Genomic DNA, 14,800 nt, shown 5'->3' on the forward strand with positions numbered 1-14,800 from the left:
TAATTTCTGTTCCCAAATGCAATGACTTCAATTTTCTATACTATTAAATTTACACATTTACATATTTGTCTAATTAAAAATTCAAAGTAAAGAAGAATTAAAGCAAGCAATACATAAAATAAAATGTGATTTGCAGTCTAAAGCTACTGATGTTACCATGTTATGTGTCCAAGAAAAAAAAACGTTCTGTTATTTTGAATGTGTTGTGCAGTCTTATTTTATTATTCCATTTTAGTTGCTGGCTGTGCGGTTTCCCCCACTAGTCCAAAGACATGTGCTATAGGTGAATTTGGTTAGCTAAATTGTCCATAGTGTGTGTGAATGAGAGTTTATGGGTGTTTCCCAGTGATGGGTTGCAGCTAATGAAATCCACTGCGTAAAACATATAATGGATAAGTTGGCAGTTCATTCCGCAGTGGCAAGACCTGATTAATAAAGGGACTGAGCCAAAAAGAAAATGAATGAATGAATATAATTAATTTTATATAGTTTATGGTATAAAATATTCTAATAAATTTTAATACTTTTATCAATGTGGATATTATATCAAAATCTCTTCATGAATGTTTTAAAGCACTGAAGTCTTGGGTGAACAGACTTTCAATGAGGGAAACAAATCCCTCAGATATTCTGAAGATGAACAATGATGTTTTATGAGTTTGCAACAACATGAGGGTGAGTAAATGATAACCGGTTTGGTCTAAGCTAGCCCTTAATGTTTAACAGGATCCTATGCATACACTAAACATCTACATTTGCACATTTATGGCATTGTGCTTTCCTGCTGCAGGGCCTCTTATAATCCCTGAGGCCTGTGTTAAAACCTAGACCCACATGCACTTTTTTATGTGAAACTTGAGAGGTAGGACAGAGATCAGAGTAAAATGCTTTGATTGCCATTGCTGATGTGGACTGTTTTAAACTGTCCCAGGGTCAGTCACGCTTGTCACTGAGCAATGATTATTTGGACGTGTCAGATCTGGGATCTGCAGATCATTTGTGTTTTGACTGGTCTTGGAGAGTGATTAAACAAGGTTAAGGGGGCTTCAGGCCCTGCAGTCATGCCTGTAAGCAGCCACTAATAGGCATTTACTAAACTCTGTAAACAGCCGCGGGAAGCTTATCATTAGTGGCATCAGTGTTCAAGAGCTTGCTTTGAAGGCTGGGTCTTCGTAATACATTTTACTGCCAACAAATCCATGCAAATGTGCCTTACATTACTGCACTGACTGTGAGTAGATGATGTTTGAAATGAGGGTTTGGTTTACAGCTTTAAGCACAGAGAAAAACTATAGTTTCATTGTTGTTCTTGTGAACCATGAAAATGAAGCACCGGTTTAATCAAATATTAAACATTTATGTTCCTTCGCCTGCAGAACTGGATGAGAAAAGTAAGAATTTGACACTTCCCGTTTTGCACCACTAGAGAGAGACAGATTACAAAAAATAAATCTCAGACAAAAAACCATATACGAACATGAAATGTGGCTTTCAATATATTTAAACTGACAATTTTATACATTTTTCTTTTGGTTGTATGTTTGTTTTGTGTAATTTCACGGCTTTATATTTGATTCTTGTATATCTGCCATGTCTCAGTCAATTTGTGAAAGATTATGTTGGAATTGAGTTTGGCCTAAATTGTTGTTTTTGAAAGGTAAACAAAAAACAAACAAACCAAAAAAATAAAAATAAATAAACTGCCATTAAACAACCCTTTACGAAGAAAAATTGCTGTATTGTGTCTACAAGAACAATCATGTAATATCCTTAGTTTGGTTTATTGGTTGCTGTTTTTTTGTTTTGTTTTGTTTTTTGTATTTAATGTATTATAATGTATTTGAAATAAGTATTTTATCCTCACGATGCTGCATTCTTTGATAAACAAAACTGTATAAAATTCTGATTTTAAATTATTCTCTATTTAGATATTTTAAATATCATATATTCATGTAATGTTAATTGGATTTTTTCTCCAGTCTTATCACAAGTCATTATCCTTAATTTATAATAATTATTTCCTCTGAATAAACATCCAAAATAATAATGAGGTATGCTTCTTAAGCACCGAATCTGCATATTAGAATTATTTACATTAATAAAAATATTACAGTTTGTGTGTGTGTGTGTGTGTGTGTGTGTGTGTGTGTGTGTGTGTGTGTGTGTGTGTGTGTGTATGTGCATAATTTTAAATCAAATACATGCCTTTTTGGTTTGCATACATCATACTCATTCGTATTGTTTATGAGAACGTAATGGGAAATTTTACCCAAACATTAACGTTTACCCTATATCAACATCTTTATGGGTTAATTTCTTCTTTTGAACAAAAAAAAAAGATATTTAAAAAAAATTTAATGATTTGGAGGAAAGCTGAAACTAATCATTGACTTAATGTTTGTTTTTCCTATTTTGGAAGTCAATGCTTACGGGTTTTCTTCTTCTTTTTTTTTTTTTTTTGTAATAATTATTTATTGAGTTTTTGCATTTTAAAAGATCTTCTTTTGTGTTCCACTCCATGGCTTGCTTGGCTTGGTTCTTGTGGATCTGCACATTGATGGATTTGCTCTTCAGTGTTTAAACTTTCAGCAGTAAAATTTAAACCACACTGAACTGAACTAAACCTGACTCTGAAAACTAGACTGACACAGTTTTAATCTACTAGAACTTCTATATTAAGCTGCTTTGACACAATCTACAATGTAAAAGCTCTATATAAATAAAAGTGAATTGAATTGAATCTTTTTTTGTTTTCAACAAAGAAAATCATAATGTTTTGGAACCACTGAAGGGACAGTACATACCAAGTACATTTTCCTTTTAGGGTGAAATCCCTTTAAACATCTTAACAATATGTCTGAAATCTGAAACAGCTTAATGCAGCACTAACATTTTTCCTCTGTGTTGACACTAATATAGACCAAAACAATCCCTGAGCGGAAAGGGACATGTGCCATGAGCGATGTTTAGTATTCACTTTCCTCAAAAACAATTACTGTACATTCCGTGACAATATTCAGTTACTCAACACTTGCTGATATTTTTCTAGGGCATGGCCACCCAGGTTACAGTATGCAGACCACAATTTACATTAATCAGATTTTGATGTCTAGTCAGGGCTTCTTCAGTTTGAATTTGCCAGTAGTTTTGTATGTTTGTATTCTCCTCTTCACCCACAAGTTAATAGATTTAAAAGAGCACTCTTAAAAATAAATGGTTTTAATGGTTGCATGAAAAGCTTTGAACATTCTTGGAAAAAGTCCATAAAAGTTTATGTGTGACCCAGGTCAATAAAACCAGTCATAAGTGCCAGTCTTTGGAAATTTAGATTTGTGCATTATCTAAAAGTAGAATAAATAAGCGTTGTTTTTTATGGATGGGACGAGTATTTGGCAGAGATTCAACTGTATGAATATCCAGAATCTGAGGGTTCAAATAAATGAATTCTGAGAAAATCATGTTTCATCTTAAAGTTGTCCAAATTTAAGTTGTGATGTATTTAGGGGAACGTTTTAAACTATCTTTATGGAGAATGACATTTACATAATATTATATAATATTATAATGGTTTTTAAGGTGGTCAAGAGATGCTTAACGACGTGCTGCAATTTAAGAAAACCCAGGCATTTTCAAAAAACACCAGCAAATTAGGAAAAGATCTGTTTGACTTGCTGCAAATACACACAATGCATACACATTAATAAAATGCGATGCATTTTCTCAAAACGCAGTTTATAAAAACACGCTGGATTTTCTCACGACACAAACAATTACAAAAACACACTGCATTTTCTCACAACACAAACAATTTGAAAGGTGAGATTTTTGTTTGTTTATTTTAATATCCAGATTACCATGTCTTTATTAGCCTAAATAACCATAACCTTAATAGTTCCGTCATTTTTTAGGGTCTCCTTGAAATATTTCCGCTGTGCTTCGAACTATTTAAAAGTAAAAAAGCAGCACGTTTTTGTAAAATGTTTGTGTTGTGAGAAAATACCGCACACTTTATCAATTTGTTTGCTTTGTGTGAAAATGCAGCGCATTTCTTTTAAAATGTGTATGTGTTGTGAAGATATTTTCTTAATTTGCTAGTATTTTTTTGTAATTGCATGCATTTTCTTAAGTTGCAGCACGTGAAATTCTCTCTAGGCCACGGTAGATTTTGTCATGAAAACCTAATCTAAAATTTTGACCCATTCAATGTATTTTTGGCTATTGACAAATATATATGTATGCAACAGATTGGTTTTGTGGTCCAGGGTCACATTTAGGTTATTAAAATTATCCTCAAAATAATCAAAAAATGATATTTGTTCACAAAAAGTTGTTTATCTTTTTTAACAAAAACTATAATTACATGGAATCTCGTTTACAAAACTAGTCGGTTAACTTCTGTTTAACTTCTTCCTGGCAACTTTGTTATTTTTTTTTTTTTTTTTGAGGGAATGATCAACCAGCTGCCCTGTGTGTTGCTCCGAAATAAAAATGCGAGAAGCTCTGATAGTAGGTTCCTGAAGCTGCTCTTTTCATCCATATTTCAAAACACAGACATTCCTGAACGTCAGTACAAAAAAAAGCAAAATGAGTTTAGTGAGAGAGAACGATTACAATCGAAAGAGAGGAAGAGAAAATGACTGCACAAAATCAAACCTTTCCCCCCTTTTAAAGTCTGATTGAAACCTTAAGAGTGTGTTTAAAGCAGAAGAATGATCTCAGCGTGTTCAGACTGGAGGACGTACTGTAAGTCTATACAGGGCTCTACTCTTACACAGTGATTAGGACCACATTTCAGCTGATGCTCCGCTGACTTCAGCTCTTCTTTGGTTCTAGTCTGTCCTGATGGAAGATTGAAACAGAAGCAATGGTGGCGTGAGAAGACACTTGAATGGGACCTCCTTGGTTTTGGCACAACTTCTGTCCCTTCATTCATAATGAACGTCATTGCCTCAACATGTACAGTAAGAACAAACAGAGATTTGGCTCTTATTTGTTTAGTCAAGAGGGCCAGCTTTATTTCTCTGAATAGGTAACTTAAAATGTAAATTCCTTCTTGGAAACCTTCATGTGTGTCAACAACAACTGGGATTATTATGAGAAATGTTTCCTTAGCAGCATATCAGAGTATTAGAATAAGTATAATGACTGCAGAAAAGTCATAAAGGAATACATCATGTTTTAGACAGGATATAATTATTACATTTTTCTCACAATATTCACATTTTACTTATGCTTTCCTCAAATAAATACAATCTTGATGAGCACTGTACATATTAAGAAAATTATTTCATTCACTCTGAATCATGAAAATTAAAAATAAAGAAATAATTCAATGAAATATTAAATATTCTTAACATTCTTACCAACCTGAAATATAAGTAACAATGCTATCATGATGTTATCAGACTTGGCTAGATATTCATTCATTCATTTACCTTCGGCTTAGTCCCATTATTTATACAGAAAAAAAAAAAGAATAAAAAAGGATTCCTTTTATTCACAATTTTTTTTAAAGTTAAGTGGTTGTGAACAATGTATTTGGGCTGAATTTAAACTCGCAAATTAAGCTTAATGATACTAAATTGTCACCTTGGAATTATAAGGTCTGAAAGATTTTGAGATATTAAGCATTACATTTTTTGCATTCCATATAGCAAACAGTATATGTGTAACATTTGTTTTTTTAAATAAAAAGTCTTAAAATATAAACAACTTATAAAAAAATCTCATAATGTAAGTAAGTTGTCATTTAATAAGAATATGTCAATAACTCAATTTTGACATAATTGTCAGATAGAACCATATAATTCTAAGGTGATGAAATGCAGTGTACTTCATGACTTTGGGAGAAACCAGAGCACTCAGTAATCCCACGTGAAAAAAGAGAGAATATGCAAACTCCACACAGAAATGCCAACTGACCCAGCCGGGGATAGAACCAGCAAGCTTCTTGCAGTGAGGCAACAGTGCTAATGAGCAACTGTGTTGGCCTGGCCAGATATTATTGATGATATTTATCACTTTATTGACTAGTTTATACTGGTCGTTATATTTATTGGACATTCCTAGAAAGGATACAGCTGTCTCTTCCAAATCAGCATGGAAGCACTATATGCTTTCTGAAGAACGGAGTAATGAAGCTTTGCACAAAAAATCTTTATAATATTTCGGCGTTACAGCGTTACTACATTTTTAGGTCAAACTTTTCTTACACTCTTAGATATAAAGGTATGCAAGCTGTCACTGGGGTGGTACCTTTTTAAAGGTGCAAATTTGTACCTAAAAGGTCCATATTAATACCTCAAGGGTACATATTAGAACATAAAAAAACACAAAAGTGTTCCTGTTAATTTTTTAGGTACTAATTTATACTTTTGAGGTACCAATATGGACCCTTTAAGTACAAATGTGTACCTTTTGAAAAGGTACCACCCCCGTGACAGCTCTCGTACCTTTTTTTTCTGAGAGTGTACTTAAAAATCCTGGGTTTCACACAATTGCTTCAAGCTGTCCTAGCACAAAATGATTAAGGTTTTACAAATGTAAGTATATTGAACATAAACAATTAAGTTGGCCTAAAAAATATCCAAAAATTGTGTTGATTTAGCTTATTTTTAAATAAGTAATTTGAACAAGTAGCAAAAACTAATTTATTGAGTGTAGTGTTTTTGTTTTATTACTGAAAATGTGGTTTAAAAATAATACTAAAGTATATTCAAGAGATGAATAATTAAACCTAATTACTTACTTTTTATAGAATTTGTCATCCACAATCTGAAGTAACATCACTCAAGTGGCTGCGTCATGGTGCTTATAGTGCAAAAATGACAACATAGGCTCTGTTACGATAACCAGCGATCGCTCTCCAGAGATCGCTGGTTTCCACTATAACTTGGACTACACTGCCGCCTTCCACTGGACTACATATTCATACATGCACTTCTCCCAGACACCCATGCTCACACATCTAGCCTGATTACATTCTCACCAGCTGAACCTTGTCAGAGACTGATAACACACCATACATAAGCCACTCATTGACCTATCCTGTTTGCCGAGTCTTGTTCGCTTATTGTGACATTACAACACGTTTCCCTGTCTTGTTTCTCCGTGTCTCAATCCTAGCCTTGTTTATCCTAGTTATCCTGTTTAGCCGCCAGCCTTACGACCTATTGCCTGTACTTTGATTACGACTCTGGATTTGCCTACAAATACCTGTTTGTACCTGATTGGACCACTGCTTGCCTGACGCTGAATAAACCTTCATATTGGATCTTACCTCCTGTTGTATCTGTCACTCCCTCCCCGGTCGTTACAGGCTCATTCGGAAAAAGTAGCCCTATATACATTTATGGTGATGGCGAATTATGTAGCCAGAGGAACGTATGACTACATTTCATCTTTAAAACAAATGCTAGGGGGCGGTATAACATACTTTTTGTTCTTTGTTGTTTACCAGCTTATCTCTGTGGGGACTGCTTTTCCGCTGTTACTAGTTTGTCCAGTGGCTCGCCGCATAAGTTGGAAGATTTGAGATGCAAAGAAGAGTTAACCACGACAACGTTTGATTCCAGTGAAGAACGGTTCAAGAAAGCAGGTAAAACAAAAGCCAATAAATAAAACAAACAAGCAAATAACAGAGTGAGAATTTAGTAAAATCTGAAAACATTGTAAAAATCAGGCTGCTTTGGGGGCTTTTCTTGTTTTGGAGAAAAATTTAGGGTTAAATTAAATGGGTTAAGTTTAGGGAAGTGCTATTGGTTGGGTTTAGAGTGTGGGGCTATTGGTTGGTCAATCACTCAGTCAGTCAGTCGACAGCAGCCTCTGGTGGATTTACGTGAGAAGAGCAGGTGTGAATGGCACTCACAAGTGAAAATTTAGACCTCAAAAAGCATAAAAAATGGTTTATGGCGGATTCGCGAAAACAAAAACTGCAGAAAAACTTAACTCCTGGGACGAATTTGGCACTCTCCAGAAATGTTACATAATCAGAATGAGTCGGGGTTGAAAAATTACCACAAGTTACATGTTGAAGTTTAACACTTAAGGTAAGGTGTCTGTTTGCTCAACAATAATAGTGCTTTTTCCCTTAGCAACTAATTTAAATAATGTTTTGTTTATACTTAAAAAAAAAAAAAAAAAACGAGGTCATTATTTATGAATATTTTCCCCATTGTACATGAACCACAGTGTCTACAAACAAGAAGCATGCAGATGTTTTCTTAATGAACAGTAACGATATGCACACGCTCAGGCAAGAGAAGCGAACAATATGTCTAGCTTGCCGTCGTCGGGGTTTGTTCCTGTGCCTGAAGCCTGCTGGTGTCAAAACACTCTCCACTTTCAGCCCAAGAATGAAAACACAAGCCATCTGGAGCAGGGGTCAAAGGGTAATTTCAGCCATGGTAATGAGGATGCTTGTTGCTGGAGGATGTGTGGAAAACAGCAGTGAGCCTGAACATTAAACATTAACAATGCTACCCAATCTCAAATATTCCTTTCTATTTATTTTGCTGTATCCTTCACATTCCTCTCTTCTTTCTTCCCAGGCATGATGGATACAAAAACAAGGCATTCTAAATGGTTGGGAGGTTTTTACATTCAACAAAAATGTGAAATAGTAATACAATTTTGACAGAAATTTTAAGCAGTTCAACTATTTTGTGAGCAGTTATACTCAATTAATTGGAAGTTGCTGAGGCCTTTATTTCAGTATGTAGATGTACCTCCAACTGAAACAATGTTGAGTAGGGGGTGGGGCTTTTTATCTTTAAAGTAATCTAATGGTTAGAGGGGTGTCAGCCGTCAAACTGACATCAACAGGGAATGACTGACACTAGAAGCAGAAGCAAATGGTCAGAATTTGGCTGAAGAATACCAAAACATTTTTTTTTCAGTGGATTAACATCTGTTTGAATGTGGTGTGACGCCTGCTGTGCTGTCATTTGTCTGCCGTGTCTGTCTGTGTGTCTGTTTTGCTCCCTCTACAGATGCGCTGTAACATTGTGGGGCATAATCAGGTGGATGGGGAACACCTGAGTTTAAGTGTGCGCTCTTTTATCAGCGTCCTGCCACTGTTTGAGGGAGACTCTTCCGGCTAAGGGTTGGACGGAGACCAGCGGCGTACGAGTTGGCGGGGCGTTTTTGCCTAATTTTTGATCACAGTGGTTTTAAAAACAAAACGTTTGAAACGTGACTTGGCTTCCCCCTCTTTTTTTTTTCTTGTTTCGCCTCGAGGGCGTAACAGTGGAGTTCCTGAAATCTCCAAAAATCTCCTGTCCACATTCACGTTTAAAATAGTTCCTTCAAATCAGCACCTCAATCTGACACAAACCACCTCATAAATGAAGTTTATTGTGTTTAAAAAGGGTCAAACCCATTGATACCTCAATTTTCATTTCCTAATTTCCTAATAACCACACAAACCGGATATGTTATCAACCTAAAATCAAATACCATAACCCAAGCACATCCATTCAAATTCAAAGTGACTCGTCCCTCTTAGTTTTAAATGGTAGCTCATTTCTGAAAATGAAGGGAGGTTATTTTGTCCTCATTGCAGTCTAATTCACTGTAGAGGACCATTTCCTCTGGTTTGGTACTCTGGGGGCCTGTGACATGGTTAGGAAGCAGGGTTAATTGGCTCTCTCTTTGCCCTCCTGTAAATTACAAACAGACTGGCAAGATTTTATACCTCTCTTTTCCTTTTTTCTCTCTCTCTCTCGCTCTCTACCTCTCAGACTTTCTCTCCCACTCTCTTTTCTCTCCGAGGAGCTCCGTCTGGCTCATCTAGATTATCTTCTGCGCAGTGCGGCCCGCTTTCATTATCATCACGACAACCTCGTCAATCTCCAGACGCCCTCATGCAGGCCGAGCTGATGCTGTCTGTGAGCGCAACTTACTGTTCAGAGAGAGAACATCAAAGCTTTTCCAGGAAATGTGTGCTGTACTATGAGGCAGTCTGGGTCAATATGGCAGATGAGAGGCGGAAACATCTCAAGAGGTGAATGATACAAACAAGCAGCCATGCTAGGCCTAAAAGTCCTTTTCAGACGGCATCAGGAAAGAGTTTTCAGGTAATGTAATGCTTCACTGGTTTCCTGAATGTTAGTAACAGGTAATAAAGCTGCATCCAAAATTGCACACTAGTAGAGAAAGTACTACATTTGAATTTATGTCATAAAAGTATGATCTATATAATATGAATGTGAGTATTAATGGAATTCAGATGTTCTACAATTTTCTTTTGTCATTATTACATCACTTTTGTAGGTGAGTTGTGTTATTTCACCAAATCCAATAGATGACAAGCCAAAAATTATTAGCTGAAAAGGCTAACGCTAACGATTAAAATCTGTCAGTAACCTACATAACAAAGGAAACCTGAGGCAGTTTTTTTTTCCTAATTGATGTCAATAGAGGAGAGTTGTCACTATGCTGAATAAACAGCTTTGGAGAGGTAATAAACTTGATTAATAATCATTTTGTTTATCAACCGCCTGTCCACTATAATCTTCAACATGCATTACATTCAACATAAGGGTAAAATATAAATAGTTTTTATAAAAAGTGGTTCTTTGTATGTCTTTGTAGTCTTGTCGTCGATCCCAATTGTAAGAGCAACAATAAATATCTTGACTTCAAGTACATTGTTTGGAAAAGTGGCAGAAAGTAGACTTTTCTGATGAATCATCTGTTGAACTGCATCCCAATCATCACACATATGTACTGCAGAAGACATATTAGGACTTATATGGGCCCATGATTCTTAAAGAAATCATTCACGTTCGGTGAAGGAAAAGTCATGGTTTGGGGTTACATTCAGTATAGGGGTGTCATCAAACATTTGTGCTGCCCATTACATTACAAACTACAGGAAAGGACAAATTCTTCAGCAGGATAGCGCTCCTTCTCATCCTTCAGCCTCCACATCAAAGTTCCTGAAAGCAAAGAAGGTCAAGGTGCTCCAGGATTGGCCAGCCCAGTCACCATACATGAACATTATTGAGCATGTCTGGGGTAAGATGAAAAAGGATACAATGAAGATGACTCAAAAGAATCTTGATAAACTTTGGGAGTCCTGCAAGAATACTTTCTTTGCCATTCCAGATGACTTTATTAATAAGTTATTTGAGTCTTTGCAGAGATGTATGGATGCAGTCATCCAAGCTTATGGGAGTCATACACAATAATAATTCTTTTTCCACTGCACCATGACTTTATATTCTATACTGTACATTACCTCTGTTGAGTGACAAGACTTGTGTTTAAGTCAGACCGTACTTTCCTAATTAGATAATTAAAAATTAAGGCATGATCATATTTTATTTTAGTAAAATAAGCATAATTTAGAGGCCCTTGCCTTCAATATAAGCCACTTCTGATACCAAATGATCAACTAGAAATCAAGTTATTATTTGTTGTTTCTAAAACCTGAATAGGTGACAAGACTTTTGTCAGGTAGTGTATATTCATTTATATTCAAGTTTCATAGTTCAGTAACCTTGCAAGTCTTCATTATTAATACACATTGAAAACAGGATTACATTTAGCATTAGCTGCGTCACAGAAAACTCTCAATCATAAGTTTTTTCTTAATTAATTGGGGTTGTTTTAAGAAAACACTTTTCAGCCCATTTACTCTTGCTCGAATTAGGGTTAAACAGAAGATTCAGCTTTAGCTACAAGCTAAAACATCCAATATTAAAGCCCTATATGGTGAAAGAATTAGAAAAAAAATAGATGAGGGGGAGAGATGCTAGTCAAACTGTCACTTGGTCATTGCAGCTTATATTGAGTGGTTAGGATTGAACAATTAGACTGCTCCAAAACAGATTATTGAAATTTTACTTTGAGTCTTTTTGTCTCTGCACATTCTCCCCATGGGTTTTCTTTGGGAACATGGTTAGGTGAATTTAAGAGTCAAAATTATCCATAAATGTATGAGAGTGTGTAAGAGCAATGCAATGGACTGGCCATCTGTGCAGGGTGCTTTCCCTGCCTGTGGCTTTAGAAACTGGGATAGGCTCCAGCCCTATGACCCTAGAAGGTCATATAAAGATAGTAAGATGCATAGTTCATTCAAAATATCTATAGGGAATACGCATGCATAAAAACTGTTCTAGATACACACAGGCTCATTCTGATTACGTACCTCTATAAACGTTTCTGGAAAAAGCAAAATACATCCCAGGAGCTGTTTTTTTACAGTTTTTGTTTTCGCGAATTCTCCAGAGGCTGATGTGTACGCTTTTTGAGATGTCAAATCTATCGCAAGTGTCATTCGCACCTGCTCTTCTCATGTAAGTCTACCAAAGGCCAACTAAATGACTGACCGACCAACCAATCCCCCCACCCTCCCCCTTTCCTTAACCCAACAAATAGTGTTTTGAAAAGCACCTGTTCTCACATTCTCACCCTGTTATTTACTTGCTTTTTTATTTTTAGGTTTCTGTGTTTGTCTTCCTTGCTTTTTGGAACCATTCTTCACCAGACTCAAACATCAACCACCATCAACTCCGCTCTGCATCGCAAGTTTTTTGTATGAGTTTTTTCATCCTGATGATCCCTCAGTTCCAGCTCGCATCTCAGCCTGCCTGTTGGACATTTCACACTGGATGAAAGATCATCATCTTCAGCTGAACCTCGCAAAAACGGAAATGCTTGTAGTTTCTGCCAACCCGACTCTACACCATAACTTTTCAATCCAGATGGATGGGGCAACAATTACTGCATCCAAAATGGAGAAAAGCCTTGGAGTAACGATTGATGACCAACTAAACTTCTCTGACCACATCTCTAGAACTGCTCGATCGTGCAGATTCGCACTTTATAACATCAGAAAGATCCGACCCTTCTTATCTGAACATGCAGCTCAACTCCTTGTTCAAGCTCTGATTCTCTCCAAACTGGATTACTGCAACTCTCTTTCGCTCACGCTCAATCTGCCCAGTTGGTGGAATGAACTCCCTAACTGCATCAGAACAGCAGAGTCACTCACTATTTTCAAGAAACGACTAAAAACTCAACTATTTAGGCTCCATTTTACTTCCTAATCTGCAATTGCCTCTCTGGATATCACACTAACTTACCCCCCCCCCCCCCCCCACACACACACACACACACACACACAAAAAGTACTAATACTTTCCTTCTTAGACTTTACAGACCTGAAACTTGCCTATAGCACTTATTCATTGTTGCCTATATAGTTGTGTAAGTTGCTTCCTTGTCCTCATTTGTAAGTCGCTTTGGATAAAAGCGTCTGCTACATGTAAATGTAAATGTAAGTCCACCGACATATGTGTCTAGCTATTGGAACTGTGGTGGTAGAGGGTTTCAGAGGAATTGTGATAGCTGGATCACCTTAAAGAGAACATTGCTGATCTTCTAGCCAAAAGGTGTCATTTAGAGGCAAATCAGTTTGTGCTGTGCAATACACTTAGAACAGTTATAGCAGTTGGACTAGAAGCCCAAAGGTTTTAGGTTCTAATCCCATTGCAGGCAAGAGTTGTACTGTAGATGGTGGAAGTGAATGAATGAAAATAATATGGCTGGTGCACTGCTTCAAGGGTGTTTGTGCTTATTGCTTACTGCTGTATGTGTGCACTTGTATGGTTGAAATGCAGAGTACAAATTCAGCCACTAGTCACTTTATTATCTACACATTTATAGTTCTATTTTGGATGCTATTATTTGCCATCAGTACTGCACTAATTTTTTTTGCACATAAGTTTTAAATCCCCCCGCTTCATAAATTTTTATTGTGAGCGTTATTTGAAACATTATTATTAGTTTGCGCTGAAGAGATTAGAGCTGCTGGTTAATTCACAACATGTTAATTAATCAACTTTTCCTGAGATACATGAAGTTACGTGGCTGGCTACCTAACAGGGAGAAGAATAAAGTGAATGTTCAAGTAACCTAAGCAGTGTTTATGTTAAAAGGCGTCATCCTATTATGTAAAAAGAATTAAATTTCCATATTTTACAAATTATTATTGTTAGGTTATGCTAGTGCTTGTGTGATGAAATGTTTAAAAATTTATTTATTTGTTCGAAAACACTGATAGATTTTCAATAAATGACAAGCCCTGCGCAAGCCTTTCTCTGGCTCAGTCGAAGCCATCATTGGCAAGCAGATTTGAATTTAGCAGCTGATCACATGATCGTATCGAACACTATTATGATCATATGCACAAGGGACCAGCCAGCTTAATCGCATGCATCAAATGGTTACATCCTAATGTCATAGATTCAGCAAGGTGTTGGAAACATTTAAAGGCCCAAATTATCTCAAGACAATACCCGCCACCAAATTATACCACCAGCAGCCTTAATCTTTAATACAAAGTGCCTACATCCAAATGTCTCAGCACAAGTGAGACTTGTCAAGCAGGCAATCTTTTTCCAATTCCCTTTTGTCCAATTCCAGAGTCAGTATGAATTGTAGCCCCAGTTTTGGAGTTTTTATCGGTCAAGAGCAACACTGGTTCTCTTCTGCTGCGGTATATCACCTGTTTCAAGGTTTAATGGTTGTGCATTAACATGGTTATTTGTTTTACAGATACTTTTTCAATAAGTTTGAACCAATCTGTCAAATGACCAAATAATTTTTACCTCGAGATGGTTGAGCATGAAAATACCACTAAATAGACGTTGTAAACATCCATGGTGATATACATTTTCGTTTACATTGCTCAACCCTACTGCCTTTGCCATCAATACTGAAGTCACACTGGCTGTCAATACTTCTGAACTTGCGGTTCTGCCCTTTCCCCCATCAATACTCAATTATCCAT

This window comes from Danio rerio, chromosome 19, assembly GCF_049306965.1.
Source record: "Danio rerio strain Tuebingen ecotype United States chromosome 19, GRCz12tu, whole genome shotgun sequence".
NCBI classification, from domain to species: Eukaryota; Metazoa; Chordata; class Actinopteri; order Cypriniformes; family Danionidae; genus Danio; species Danio rerio.